Here is a 13,072-nt window from a genome sequence, read left to right as displayed (position 1 = left end):
TATTTGTGTAATAAGTTTGCAGCTAGGTCCTACATATATTTCTAAACATAATATCAAAATGATGTTATTTAAATATTATATTTAAATGTAATGTTTCTGAATTGATTTTAATTCATTAGACTTTGTTTAGAAATGAGAAGGAAGCAAGTATCAGGATACATAAATAGTTTCTAGCAAAACTGTTTATCAATTATATTCAGCAAGATTCACTATTCCAATATTAAACCATTCATATAGTCAATAAATATTCACTAAGCACATCTATGTGATCATTGTCCTAAGCAAAGGAGACATAATATTTAAAAAGAGATTGACAAAGTTTTGAATGAAGATTATAATCTAGTGAGAGAAACCTATAATAATTAAATTTATAAGCAACTGAAGAAATAGTTTAAGTAAAATATGATGGGTATTGAGAAGAATGCAATGTGCAGTGGGAGTGCATTAAAGGGAGCTCTACCTCAACCTGAAGACGTTAGGAGGGGCCATAGTAAGTCTTCCAGAGGAATTGACACACAGACTGAGACAGATATTTAACATAGGCTGGTGAATGGGAAGGAAGGGAGAGGAGGGTGAAAAATATTCTGGGCACACATGGGGATTGCCTGTTGAAAGACATTGCAGTGAGACAGAGCTGACACAGCTGAAGAGCTGAATGAGTTCCCTATGGCTACAGTTTGACAAAAGGAAGGGTAATGCCCAGAGAACAGTGTAAAGACAAAACCACTGGTTAAGTGATGAAAGGTCTCATAATATCCCATGAGTATACATGTAATTTTAGGCAGTCTGGGGGATTTGAGACAACAAAGTGTCATGACCATAGTTTAATTTCAGGAAGATCATACTGGCACCATTCAATGAATGATTTAGAGAAAGCCAAAATGGCAGCCAGGGAATCTAGTAAAAGACTATTTTAATCATGATGGTCTGCGAGGTACAATCAACAGGACTCCATGATCAATTACGAATAGGGCAAGAAAGCAGAAGTAGTCAACAATAGCTCTCAGGTTCCTGGTCTTAGAACTGAGTGAAACATGATACCATTCACTGAAGTGAGGAATACAGAGGAGGGGGAATGAGGGCAATTTAGTTCTGGACAAATTTAATGTACCTAGAAGACATTCATGTGAACATGTCCACTAGGAAGCTATAGTCTGGAACTTAGGAGACAGAGCTGAGCAGAAAATAAGACTTTGTGAGTTATCCATGTATATTTGACAATCGAAGATATGTGAGAATTTGAGATATACTGGGGACTAGAATGAGAAATGACACCAGGGCACCCCCTATAGTATTGCAGTGTTTAAAAATATAGTAATGTAAGGGTGCCTGGGTGGCTCAGTTGAATGAGTGTCCAGCTCTTGATTTCAGCTCAGGTCATGATCTCATCATTGGTGAGATCCAGCCCCGCACATTAGGCTCTCTGCTGACAGCACAGAACCTGCTTGAGATTCTCTCTCTCCTCTTTCTGCCCCTTCCCATGCTCATATTCTGTCTCTTTCTCTCAAAACAAATAAAATAAACATTTAAAATGTAGTAATGTACAAAGAACTCCAACTCATATCAAATGGTAACATTTCCTGAGAAATAGTGAACTTTATTAAAATGAGCTATCAAAATAAAAAGACAAGAATATGAATGAACATGGTACCTAAATATATTTCAACTCTGAAAATCTTTCTATATGTACTGAAAAAACTGTCCCAAATGTTATATAAACAAACTCATCACTTGACTTTTGTTTCAAGCTCCTAAAAAAAATCATTGAAAAAAATGTCTTCCATACCACGTTACTTTCAAGCAAAACAATTTACCATGCAGAGCAGGGTCTCTCAAATTTATGTTAAATATATTTGCTATGATTTCACCAATATTAATTTGCTAAAGACAGTTGTTAAATATACGAGACCAGGTTAAATAGGAGTTTCATTTTCTTACGTTTAGATCATTTATCTTCTTACAGTTGTTTTTTAATTAAAATAAATTATTAAATAATACTTATAATCAATTGAGAGAAACCCAGTTTACAAGTACAAAAGTAAAACAAAGGCTAAGATTTAAAGCAAGAAGGAATTTAAAACATTTGGTTTGGGAAAGAAGCTTAGAAAATTGACCCTCTGAGATACACTTTAACACCTAGCTATAAGTCTGAAGTGGATTTGTCTATGATAAACAATCCTAACAATAATCCATCCTGAAAATCATTGAAAGACAGCTTACTGGTGAGCATATCATACCTCCTTTTATAGCCTGAGGATGGAGTTGAACTAAATTACAATCAATAAAACACCTGTAAACTTGGGTATTTTAATCTTTTCTGAAAGCAAATGGAAATGAAGATACATACATATATATTGAGGGGCTTTGGAAAAACAGATATATGCCAGGGCAGATGAGGGGAAACCTAATTTCCAATTTACTATATTCTGGCAAGACAATTATTATTTAAATTATAAATATTGTTTTATATAATTTTCATTAGCTCATCTATTTACCTCTGTCGATTATTTTTCTGTTCTATCTCCTAGGGATAAACATGGGTGAGTTATAATTAATTTTCTGATCTTTTCCTCAAGCACTTCCTCTGAATTAAATACTTAACCTTTTGTCAACTTGGGACAATAGTTGTTTAACAAATGTTAATTTACTGTCTCTCCAACCTCAGTTTAGTTATGCAAATAAATACAAAAGGCTTAAACTAATCGCGCTTCCCAGTTTAGGTCAGGGAATTTTGGTTCCTTGTTTTAACATCAACAAAAAGGTGTGTTGCTAAAAGATACTCCCACTGAAATAAAGGACAGCAGGTTTCTGAGAAGGCACTGGGAGCCCTAAAGTGACCTGAGGACAAAATATATCTGGCATTTGGCTATCCCAGAGAGCTATTTCCACCTACTTTTAAAGCTCTGAGCCAGACCATACTTACATTCTTAATTAATGCCTTTGTGTTTTCCCTACAGCTGTCTGTACAACACAGCTTTGGGGCCCTCTGTTCCTTGGCAGGAATATGGCCTTTATGAAGAAAGTCAACTTCAGCATGCTCTGAAGGCAACACAAATGTCAACTTCATAGGGGATGCACTGCCAACCAAATCAAAGGCTTTAAAAGAAATTTAGCCATGATATTGACTCTGCCAATGCTTCCCACATCCCTGTCTCACAGAGTGCATTGATTCTCCACAGATTCTTCACTATTGGCCTAAATAAAGAGCTCATGAGGAGGCAGAAGTTGTGAACCATCTCAACAGCCCAAAAAGACTTTCATCCCAAGAGGGGATAAATCCAGCCCATGTAGTGTCACATAACTGAACATGTGTGTGAACATACTATATTTTGCTTAACCAGGAAGGAATTATCAAAAGGTAGTGTATATTCTACATTTAGTAAATATGAATATATGATTAATTTGATGTTTAAATTGTATTCTCCATATATAGCATGATTTTATAGATTCCTTGGTAGTGTCCAGCTACATATATTACCAGATTTTGTGTCAGTATATCAACAGACAGCTAAAATGCCTCTCTGATAGTCATTAGAGATCTCCTGGAAGTGAAATATTAATAAAAGAAGTGTTTTGTCTCTACGACACGGCCATAATAAGCAGTGTTTGGGGGAGCATCACAACATGCTTCTTCCCTATATTTTATCCCACAATACCACAACTTTCAAATCTAAACACCAATTGCTTTTCTCTACTCCTGGAAAGGGCAGGAATTACACTGCTATGTTATAAAACTTTGTACCAATTTATATAAAAATAAATTAAAATCAAAGAAAAAGTCTAATTGGCACCTACAATGAGATCTAACATTGTACTAGTACATTGTGCTTCTTGTTTCCCAAATATTTTATTCATTTATACTTCAGCAGTAAGCCCAATTGTGTCCAATGTCTAGGGATTAGAAGTAGGTTGTAAACCCTTATTAATTCCCAGGGGACATGATATTGAATCAAACATTTCATCTACATGATGTTTTTGAACTTTATTTAGAGGCATGCAGTGCATTACAAAGGATAAAATTTGTCTTGGTGTGAGAAAAACTCTCTCTGAAACTATAAGATCTGACATTTTACTTCTAACTTTTTCTTTGATCTCTTTGCTTTTTGCAGAAGTAACACTGTCCTTAAGGAATGAGAGTTGGGTTTTTTTGGTCTGTTTGGGGTGTGTGAGTGTGTGTGTGGGTGTGTGTGTGTGTGTTTTGCTTAGCACTTTATACTTACCTAGTTCAGAAGGCTTAGAGGAGATGGTAAGTAAGAGCACTTAGATTCCTAATTTGGCCTAACAGGATATCAGAACATAAATAGAAAAAAGATACATTTAAACATCTTCAGAGTTACATATTTTGTAGATTTGGTTAAATATAAAACAACTATCTACCAGGTATAAACATTTAAAGGCACAAACAAAAACATAGAGAAAAATTAGGATAATGATAAATTAGGCAATATAGTTCAGGAGATCAAAAATATATATGTATATTTAGGTATATATTAAAACTTCATATTTCACCCATACAAATGATAGTTGCACCATAAGTACTCCTTCCTCTCTGTAATTTATATATGTTCTACTAACTGAATAGTAGTAGTTTTTTGCTTTTTGTTTTTTTAGAGAGAGAAAGATCCCGAGTAGGGGAGAGGAGCAAAGGGAGGAAGAGATGGAATCTTAAGCAGGCTCCATGCTCAGCGTGGAGCCCATCATGAGGCTTGATCCCATAGCCTTGGGATCATGACCTGAGCCAAAATTAAGAGGTGGACACCCAACTGACTGAGACACTCAGGTGCCCCTGAACAGTAATAGTTCTTGCTCTGAGTTGTTCTGATGGTTCCAAATTTTGTTTCCAAAAATATGTCAGTGAACCTTAGTCCTTAATCTATTATAAAATTGATTAATTAGAGCTTATATTAAAAAAATGCTTTCTTAAAGTGGGTTTACTGCAATTATCCATTCTATCTATGCTTTTGATCACCATACTTTATATTTTACAAGCCCTTACTCAGAAGACTATGGGATACTTTATATACCAAATAATTACTTCTTACAGCAATTTTTAATGGTTGGAAAATATACGCTTTTGAACTGGAAAATTAAAAACATAAATTCAGCCCCATTATTTAATAACGAAATGCCATCAGGAAATGTTACTATTTAATCTGTTTAGGCCTATTTCCTCATGTGTTAAAGGGGTTGTAGAGAATAAAGGGAGCAATACTACATATTGATACTGTCTCCACAACATTAATTCTGCCTATTCCTAGGTGTCCTGCCATATGCCCTTGGAAGTGATGCTGAGTCGGGCATCAGTTTGAGGAATGGAAATCTTGTTTCTCTGTCAGTATTATGGCTTTCAATAACCTCTTCCCAAACTAATCTGCATATGGTTCTCCTTCCTTTAACTACAGATATTGGTTCAAGTGATTCAATTCAGGCCACATAGATATAGGTGGAAATTTTCTGGAAGCTGTGGGTGAAAAAAAAATGGCAGTGGACAGATTTCTCTTTGCATTTTTCTTCCACATGTTGGGGTACACAAGTGTGAAACCTGGAAGTGTTGCAGCCATTTTGCCACCATGAAGTGTCAACTTTATGCTAACATTGACACTATGGGGCAAGCAGAGAAACAAAGAGAAATTGTGTCTTTAGTGTCATCATTTGAGTCACAAAATCAAACCAACCCCAAAGACTGTCCTAATTTCTACACTTTTATTTTTATTTATTTTTTTTTCAACGTTTTTTATTTATTTTTGGGAAAGAGAGAGACAGAGCATGAACGGGGGAGGGGCAGAGAGAGAGGGAGACACAGAATCGGAAACAGGCTCCAGGCTCCGAGCCATCAGCCCAGAGCCCGACGCGGGGCTCGAACTCACGGACCGTGAGATCGTGACCTGGCTGAAGTCGGATGCTTAACCGACTGCGCCACCCAGGCGCCCCGGTCTACACTTTTAAAGTGTGCTTAAAGACTTTCATTTGCTTTTTTTTTTTTTGCTTTTGCTCTTACTATTGTTTTTGCTATTGTTTTCCTACTTTCAACAGGGAGAGGAGTAACTGCTAAAAAGGGATGTCTGCACCAAGATGTACTTTACTTATTTTCCAAATTTTAGAAGGCAATGTGTTTCATTTTGCATTCTGAAAAAAAAAGTGGTTTTTTTTGGTTCTGTTTTATTTTAATACTGTCCTTATTGTGTGTTCTCCCATGTCCTCTCTCTACTTTGCCCCATCTTGTTTGCTGCCCTAGAAGACTCACCTTTTTGGAACATATTAGGTGTACCTGGGTGGTGCCTGGGTGGCTCAGTCAGTTAAGCATCTGACTCTTGATTTCAGCTCAGGTCATGATCTCACCGTTAATGAGTTTGAGCACTGTATGGGGCTCTGCACTGACAGTGCAGATCCTGCTTGGGATTCTTCGTCTCTCTCTCTCTCTGCCCCTCCTGCACACTATCTCTCTCAAAATAAATAAATAAACTTAAAAAAAAATTCACCCACGTCCCCTGGCTTCTGTTGGGTTTAGAAAGGCCAGCAGGAGATTAAAGGAAGGGAGAAGGTCAGGGTATTTTTTGCTCTGGGCTTCACCCACTAAGCATTTGCAGTGAGCTGAACGTGTCCTTCCACTGAAGACCACGGAGGAGTCTACAAAACTATCTGCTTCAGAGACCCAAGAACTCTGTGCTTCCCTTGTTCCCTTGTCCTAGGAGTGGTAAAAACTTAGATGCTATTAAGCTGTATTACTGGGCTTCTTCTGTTCTACAAACTTGATATATTTGCAAATGAATCCCATGTGAGTGTGCCTCAAATTATCTCTTTGAGTATATCATCTGGTTCTCATTGGAGTCCTGACTGATACGTGATTCAAATCCGATAACATAGTAGTAACAGAACTATTCTGTGGTCTGTCTGTTCTACCCAAGTCCATAACATTAGAGTGGAGGTCTTTTTGGTAAAATTCTTTGTGTGACATAATCAAGTTCTCTTTCATTAAAGAGAGAAGCTGTTATGATGCATTTCAAACTACCACCAGATTAGGTTGATTTTGTCTTTTCATCAAATTTGATGGTCCTCCTCAGCTGTGCTCATATTGAATATATGCCAAAAATTGGCCATTATAGCTACTCAATAAGCATTCGATAATAATGGAACATATTTTCAGGGCTACACATTATGTGAACAACTATGTCATTGTGGAGAAAATCCTGGGATATAAGCCGCTTTGTATCAAGGCTTTCAAAGATGTGAAAAGAATTATCTCATGCTATGAGGATTTCAATAATGGCTTTAAATTATAGCAAGTTGGTACAGTCCTGGTCCTAATGCAGTAGGAATAGAAGACCCAAAACTGCATTCCACCTTCTAAATAGAGCAATTACTTTCAGTCCCCTGAGGCTGTTGGTACATGAGCTCTAAACAACCTGATTTTGCATGCACATAACTTAATGTGGCAGTCCAGAAATTATAGAAATGCCTAATTCCACTATGGCTTATCAGGGTGTGAGTGATCAGGGGGGATTCATTTTAAATGCTTGTTTTTTAGACTTAAAATGACCATTAATCGCTACCGATCTGAATGGACATCCTAAATCCACATTACTTTTCTTTATACTATAAACTTCCTTGGTAAAACATTTCTTTTGTCTATCTTGTGAATAATTACAAACACAATCAAATCTTTCTGTTTCTCATTTAACAGCTTATGTATGTGTACACACATGGATTTCGTGTTATGAGAACTGCGATTATCACTTGTCCAAAATTTTCTAACTCGGATGATTAATAAGGCACTTGAGATGTGATTTCATTTAGGTTTTATTAAGCATGACAGTGTAACTGTGATTCTTATCCAAAGTATTTCTTCTTCTCTAAACTGGAAATAAAGCAAAATAATAAAAAGAGTAAGAGTATTTGATGACAAAGTTGTGATAGGGGTAGGAAAGAAGAAAGAAAACTGGTAAAGTTCCACAATTTTTCTAATCTGAACTATTAGAGGAAATTTGAGGAGGAAAAGGTTTAGGAATAAAGTACTCTATTATCCTTAATATTTGAAAATCTTTACTACTGTCACTGCAATAATTAGGCCCATTTTTATTCCTCATACCACTTCTACCTCTAATTTATTTCTCCAAGGATTCAGAAACTAAGGAAGGGAGATAATATGGCAAGAATTTCCATGAGGGGATCAAAACAATGGTGACTGGTCTGGTCCCTTCTTCTGTGTGCAGTTACAGCCAGATTATTTTCTAGAGGAATTGAATTTTCCTTAAATATCGATGATAAACTGACTCAAGTGTGGGTTTGAGCTCAGTAAATATTAATTCAAAATTCTCATAAGTCATTTTAAAATTACTTAATTTACAAATCAAATGGAGACTAGGAAGAAGTTATTTTTAAAATTCTACATATGATGTATTTCAACCCATTTTAAAATAAATTAAGCTTCATGTCATTAAATGATTTAGTCATTTAATCCATAATAATGTAGTCTATATATATAAAGTATATAAATTAAATTAGTATCTTACATTCTACATCAAAGCAATTCATCTAATAGTGTAAAATATTTTATAACACCTAATGGTATAAAATATTTTACATATGCTGCCAAAAGCTATTTTAATAAAAAAATTTTTAATATGCATTATATACTAATTTAGGTATATTTATAAATATTTTTACTTTTATATAATGAAAGCTAATCAAATACAGTTATTATTTTTAAGAACTTACTATGTGTGCTTTTTCTCTATTAGTACTGAGATGGTATTTAGGCCTAAGAAAACATCAGTGATTGACATTTTCCATAGTTTAAATTAAAATTCCCTCTGTTAAGTGCAATCCCCCCCGCAAATAAAAGCAAATATTTGTCAAACCTAACTTTATAAACCTTTAATAAATCTCTTACTAAATCTCTTTAAACACATCTAGAAATCAAACACTTAGAGATAACATGTAATAGCACTTTGCTGAATAATGTCTTTTTTAAAAAGTCTGGGTAAGGATTTTAAGAGCTTCAGTATAATAATTAAAGTAATTATATGCATGAATTAAAATGTACTAGTATTCACAAATATAATATGTTGAAATGTTAATTTACTGATTTAAACTAACTGAATCTACTTTCAATTGTTAGCCATTTTAGCAGCCTGTAAAAGCTTAAAAAGCAATTTTAATAAAAAAGTATCACTATTTGTTATTTAATTCACAAAATTTTCAAAGATTGAAATATTGTGCACTTCATTTATTGTGTGGAAAGGGCAGAAGAAACGCTTTTCTCTGTTTTGAATCTCTAAAGTTTCTTTATGTTCAGCCTGCAATCGTGGAGTCTTTATTTAAAAATCTAAAAATTTAAAAATGCATGATCATGAGTAAATAAATAGATACAATTAGCTGGTACAAATTGGTAAAGATAATAATTTATGATATATTCAATGAATCATAGAAAGTTTTTATTTTTCCCCAATCTATAATTTTATCTGATACCATAATTCAATTCTGATACATTGCAAAGGATGTACCAACAATCATGTTGATAAACAAATAATCTCCAGGACTTCCTTGGGTGACCTTTTTGATGGTAAAAGTCACAACACATTAACTGACACTTCAACTACACCAAGGTTTGTGGAGACAGTGGCTTCTGTGCCCAAGCGGGTTGCAAATAAATTTCAAATGAAACCTGGCATGACCCTGAAGGAATTCTAACCTTACACTGTTGTGATAGTTTACCAAGATGGCTTCAGAGTAGAGTAACTTTACACAGCACATTAAAAAAAAGTGTATATAGGGGCGCCTGGGTGGCTTGGTCGGTTAAGCGTCCGACTTCAGCTCAGGTCATGATCTCACGGTCCGTGAGTTCGAGCCCCGCGTCGGGCTCTATGCTGACAGCTCAGAACCTGGAGCCTGTTTCCGATTCTGTGTCTCCCTCTCTCTCTGCCCCTCCCCTGTCATGCTCTGTCTCTCTCTGTCTCAAAAATAAAAAAAATAAAATAAAATGTTTAAAAAAATTAAAAAAATATAAAAAAAATAAAAAAATTAAAAAAGTGTACACACACACACACACTTAGCAATCAACAGCATGGGTGGGTACAAAAAAAAATTCTACATTAAAACCTTTGTTGGAATGTTCTACACTTCCCACAGAATAGAAAATAAAATAACCTTTTATACAATGAATCACAGTGACACTCCTCGAGTTTTTTGCCCATACACATTGTCTAAAACATGTCTTCTTTGTAGCAGCTAGGCCCTGGCAGCACTGTGCTTGGCTGAGTTCACAAATCTGTTGTAACCTGTAGCTTCCCTGTCACTTCTCTGGCTCTTCTTTCCTGCTAAGCTTTGTTTCCTGGCAGTAATTAAAACCTTCTGCTACTGCCATAGCTATTGCTGCTGCTGGAACTGCCATAGCCACCTTGGTTTTGTGGTTTGGCAAAATATTGGCCTCCACCACCACAGGGACCAGAGCTTCTCCCTCCAAAATTTCCTCCTTTCAATGGGTCCAAAATTTGAAGTTTGATTGTTGTGATTACCAAAATTATTATGGCTTCTGCCACCTCCAAAGTTGCTTCCATCATTACCAAATCCATTATGGTCATCCCTACTGCCACCAAAGCCACCTTGTCCACCTAAACTGAAGTTTCCTCCATGACCAAAGTTGTCATTCACATCAAAAACACCTCCATGACCCATCATCAAAGTTTCTAGAACCACTTTGACCTCTTCAGCTGGATGAAGCACTGGCCATATCTTGCTTAGATACAGCTCTCCTTACTTCACTGTTGCAGCCATTCACAGTATGGTATTTTTGAATGACAGCCTTGTCTATGGAGTCACGGTCATCAAATGTTACAAAAGCAAAGCCTCTCTTTTTGATGCTGCCTCAGTCAGTCATGATTTCAATCACTTCAATTTTCTCATATTGTTCAAAATCATCTCTTAGATGTTCTTCAGTGTCTTCTCTAATGCCACCAACAAAAGTCTTTTTCACAGTTAAGTGGGCACCAGGTCTTTGAGAATCTTCTCTCGAGACAGCCCTCTTTGGTTCTACAACTCTTCCACCCACCTTCTGTGGCCTTGCATTCATGGCTGCATCCATCTCCACCGCAGTGACACGCATCACAAACCCAAAGGCTCTGAGCCGCTTGCTGTTTGGATCTCTCATTTTACCACATCATCCATAAGCCTTCCCCATTGCTCAAAATGGCCCCCCCAGACTCTCATTCATTGTTTCAAAGTTCAAACCTCCAATGAAGAACTTCGGCAACTGTTCAGACTCTTTAGGAGACTCTGACTTAGTCATGACAGCAGTGGGAGGAGACACTTTAACAATGCTTACTCTGCAGCGTCCGTGGGCAGAAAGCGAATCATAGAAAGTTATTAAAGTGAACTTCAAGACTATGATGATGGAACGTCTGATGCCAAGATTCTAATGGGTCAGATATTGGTGTTGATAGTGTTTAAAACTTTGAAAGCCAAATTTGAGCATTTTGAGAAAAGAAAGACTTTGAAAGTTTGCAACATAGGCTGTACGGCAACATGTTCCTAAAAAGTCTGAAAAATCTATATTATTCACTTTCCTCCAAATATCTGCTAAATACAAACATTTCCTCTTCAATATTTCAACATGTGCTAAAATCACCTGTGGCTATAAAACTCTTTACTGCATAAGCCTTCCAAGCTTGGACATTATCTAATTTAGAATATCATTCTTTATCTTTGCCTTCCTGAAATTGTGATTCATTGTCTATTTGTCAGCACTCTGCAAATTAAACGGAATAAGCTAAATCATTCAGTTTCTACATTTTCTTCCAGCCTAACAATTTTCAATTTCTTTCAACACATTTCATGTGGTACTTTTTTGAGTCCCTTGATCTTCCAGCTATCTGTTTCTGGAAAAGATCGTCATATCAACTTTCGTGTTACAATATGTTACCCCAAACTGCAGGTATGACCTGACCTGACAAGAATAAGATCAACATTTTTTAGGAAAAACATTTCATTATGTAAAACAAATATTAGTGTAGGCTGCAGTGGCATGTTTACTAGGCACTGAGGGACAAGAAATATAGTGTGAACGTTACCAATTATTTCTAAAAAGTAGAGTGACACAAAATATGAACTAATAATATGAACTAATCAGATAAGGCAGAGCTCCTCTCGTTTTTTTCTTCTTTAAGATTTTATTTTTTAGAGCAGTTTTAGGTTCACGGTAAAATTGAGAGGAAGGTACAGAGATTTCTCATATGCCCACCCACATACATGCACAGTCTCCCCCATTATCAACATCCCCCAGCAGAGTACATTTGTTACAACCGATGAGCCTACACTGACACATCATAATCATCCAAAGCTCATAGTTTACATGGGGTTCATTCTTTTTTTGTTCTTTACTGTCTTTTTAAATTTATTTTTGAGAGAGAGAGAGAGACAGACAGACAGAGCATGAGTAGGGGAGAGGCAGAGAGAGGGATACACAGACTCTGAAGCAGGCTCCAGGCTCTGAGCTGTCAGCACAGAGCCCAAAGTGGGGCTGGAAACCATGAACCATGAGATCATGACCTTAGCTGAAGACAGACACTTAACTGACTGAACCACCCAGGCACCCCTCATTGGCTTCATTCTTAATGTTGTATATCCTATGGGTTTAGACAAATGCATTATGACAGGCACTCAGTCATAATTTCTTTTATGTGTACATATATTTTATGTCTATTATAAACTATTAATAATACTAAAAATTTTATTTCTTTTAAAAATATTCTGGTTGAATATTAACTTTCACTCAAGTATATAATTGAGGGGTGCCTGGGTGTCTCAGTCAGTTGAGTCTCCCACTCTTGATTTTGGCTCAGATCATGATCTCACAGTTCGTGGAATCCAGCCCCCCATTGGGCTTTGCTCTAACAGAGTGGAGCCTGCTTGGGATTCTCTCTTTCTCTCTCTCTCTCTGCTTCCCCTCCCCACCCCCGTTTGTGTGCACATATGTGCACACACACTCTCTCTCTTTCAAAATGAATAAATGCTTTTAAAAAAGAATATAATAATGGAAATATCACTTTCATATTCAATAAAATATTTGATCCTTTTA

The 13,072-nt window shown here is 36.2% G+C and overlaps 1 pseudogene; it reads right to left on the bottom strand.

Annotated features, from left to right (window-relative positions):
* Nucleotides 1-10,073: 10,073 nt before the first annotated feature.
* LOC131514482 (heterogeneous nuclear ribonucleoprotein A1-like) lies at nt 10,074-11,317 on the bottom strand (annotated as a pseudogene).
* Between the last annotated feature and the right edge of the window lie 1,755 nt (nt 11,318-13,072).

Source organism: Neofelis nebulosa, chromosome 6 (genome assembly GCF_028018385.1).
Source record: "Neofelis nebulosa isolate mNeoNeb1 chromosome 6, mNeoNeb1.pri, whole genome shotgun sequence".
NCBI classification, from domain to species: Eukaryota; Metazoa; Chordata; class Mammalia; order Carnivora; family Felidae; genus Neofelis; species Neofelis nebulosa.
The sequence above is the reverse complement of the archived record's forward strand: the minus strand, read 5'-3'. Positions and strand labels throughout refer to the sequence as shown.